Here is a 3,100-nt window from a genome sequence, read left to right as displayed (position 1 = left end):
CTAAACTAAACTAAACTAAACTAAAACCAGGTCATTATTGTTCCCATTTTACAGATGAGTAGGAATGGGGTGGGGGGAGATAATACTTGGCTTGGGGGCACTCAGGTGCTTAAGTTGAAGTAAGGGTTTTAACTGCAGCTCAGCAGTGGAACACGTGCCTGTGTGCATGAGGCCCTAAGATCAATCCCCAGTACTGCCAAAAAAGAAAGGGAGGAAGTTTGGGTTTTAAATAGGGTTTTACCATGAAGCATTGGTCTGCCTGGAATGTGCTGGCCTCGACCTCACAGAGATCCCATTGCCTGTCTCTTGAGCCCTGAGATTAAAGGTGTACACCACTGTGTCCAGCCTAGTAGTTCTGGGAATAAAAAACTGAGGCAGGGAGGATAACTCAGGGATGGATGGAGTGCTTGCTTACTATGTCCAAAGTCCTGAATCCACCTCTAGGACCAAAAAAAAAAAAAAAAAAAAAAAAAAATGCTTGAGCACTGTTATATATTGACATCTTAAATAAATGAATGCTTTTGTTATCCGGAATGTTAGTGCAGCAGAACCATGCTTGCTTTCCGCAAGGTGACACGATTTTTTTTTTAATATTAATTCATGGTGACCTATGAGTTGAATGGCCCAGAAATGTGACCAAGGCGGGAGTGGGGGTGGGGAAACCATCTGATAACAGTGTCTTCCTTCAGCCTTGAGTTCCTTGTGCTCTGAATACACTCACTGCCCAGCCTATCAAATCCAGGCCCTCTGTGAAGGGCAATGTCAGGGCTCCCTTATGCTACTCGTGAGGAACCAGGCTGGCCTGTGACTCCAGGGCTGACCCACAGAGGTTCTCTAGGGCTCTTCAGTCAGCATCCTGGACCTGGGTCACACTATTCTGGGTCCAGTAAGCAGTCCCTAAAAGAGAGTCCAGGTTCCAGCCATATAGGGGTGCCAGGGGGCTCTGATAGAGGCATGGGCAGCCCTTGGCATGAGTGTGCCACCTCTGCTTCCTTATCTAGCCCTAAGGTAGTCGTTCTGCTGAGTAGGCCTCGTACATATCCTTGCCAGGCCTGTTCTCAGAGACAGTGCCACCCGCTGGCTCTTCTCAGTCAGTGTCTGTTCCTTCATGGAACCAAGAGGCCTGGGGATCTGCCTGCATGTGACAACTGTCTGTGCACCCCACTTCTCTCCATTGTCATGGGCCTAGATGTCACCCCCATTAAGGATGTGCTTGCCTGACATCAAGCCTCTTTTTACCTCTGGCCGTGAAGGACCAACAGCATGGTGGGTCTCAGCCTTTGAAAGCAAATGGCCTAGGGTATGAATCTCTCTCTGGTAAGGTCTTCAGCCTACCAGAGAACTCAATTTCACTTCCAGCATGTGGCTACAACATCTACCTTATGAACTGCTGCAAATTTAAAGGTACATAGGAGAATTTTCCCACAGCAGGCTCTTACTAAATGTTCCCTCTTGCTGGCAAGGCTCCTTTGGTGTTTGGTTGTTTCCAAACATGACAATGCTCTGCTGAGGATTAGGACCTTGCGTGGTTAGAAACACATACTGCAGGCTGGAGAGATGGCTCAGTGGTTAAGAGCACTGACTGCTCTTCCAGAGGTCCTGAGTTCAATTCCCAGCAACCACATGGTGGCTCACAACCATCTGTAATGAGATCTGATGCCCTCTTCTGGGGTGTCTGAAGACAGCTACAGTGTACTCATGTATATAAAATAAATAAATCTTAAAAACCATACACTGCTCTTACAGAGGACCCAAATTCAGTTCCCAGCACACACATGCGGTGCCTCACAGCTCCCTGTAACTTCTGGTCCAGGACCAAATGCCTTTGGCTTCCACGGGTGTCTGCACGCAAGTGGACACATGCCTCCAGGGAACAACTTGTGGGAGTTGGTTCTCTCTTCCCACCATGTGGGTCTGAGGGCTCTAACTCAAGACTTGATGGCAGGCATCTTTACCAGCTGAGTCATCTTGCCAGGTCCAGCATCCTTCTTAAAAGCAAGATGAGCCGGGCAGTGGTGGTGCACGCCTTTAATCCCAGCACTTGGGAGGCAGAGGCAGGCAGATTTCTGAGTTTGAGGCCAGCCTGGTCTACAGAATGAGTTTCAGGACAGCCAGGGCTACACAGAGAAACCCTGTCTGGGAAAAAATAAAAACAACAACAAAAAAAAGCAAGATAACTGATGCTTGTGTTCTAGCCAGTTCCTACTGTTGGACAGTGTGTCTGGAATCAGTGGCACAAGCTTAGGGATTCTTAGGTCTTTCCATGTGTCCATGAATTCCTTCCCATGTACTTCCATCGGCGCCAGATTTACAGCCTTACTTGCCAATAGGTAATACATGTGGCTGAGCATTGATCATTGTGTGGGGAACTCTGCAGACTCCACTATGCCAGCATGGGGTACCACTGTCTTGTGGAAGGAAGGGAGGAAGGAAGGAAGGAAGGAAGGAAGGAAGGAAGGAAGGAAGGAAGGAAGACATAAATAAAATAAAATAAAGATGTAAAGAGTTGGGGAGATGTCTATTTATGTTGAGTAGCACAAGCTGTATGTGAATAATATTCCAACGGTCATTCCTGTGCCCTCTCGGACAGGCTTGAAAGACTAAATGCATGTAGATGGCATAGAACTGATGGTTTTCATTTTCTTCCTCATGCTTTTCTGTACCCGCCCCCCCACGCTTCTCGGGTCTGGGGCAGTCTCTCCTTTTTCCTTTACTTTCTATTCATTCATCTCCTTTAAAGTTCATGAACTGAAAAAGGAAAGGATCTTAAGTGGTGGGTAGCTCAAGTCGGAGGCTTGAGGCAGGATTGCCAAGTGTTTGAAACCAGCCTAGATTACCGAAGGTGTGTCCTAAAAAGGATGAGGGGAGGGGGGTGATGGGGATAGTGATTCCAGTCTGGGAATTCTTTGTTCTAATCTGGATGAGTGATGAGCATCCTCTCTCCCAGTTCACCCGAACAGGGCGGGAAAGGCCAGGCATCGACGGGACGCGCAGAAGTTGGGGCGTTCTACATCTTCCTTCTGCCCTGCTCCCATCACCTGGAGCTTTCCTTCTAGGGGTACTGGGCTCGGGAGGCCCCGCGGGACTCTCGCCGGTTGGG

The sequence above is a fragment of the Mus musculus genome, chromosome 7 (genome assembly GCF_000001635.26).
Source record: "Mus musculus strain C57BL/6J chromosome 7, GRCm38.p6 C57BL/6J".
Classification (NCBI taxonomy): Eukaryota; Metazoa; Chordata; class Mammalia; order Rodentia; family Muridae; genus Mus; species Mus musculus.
Note: the sequence above shows the minus strand (reverse complement) of the source record.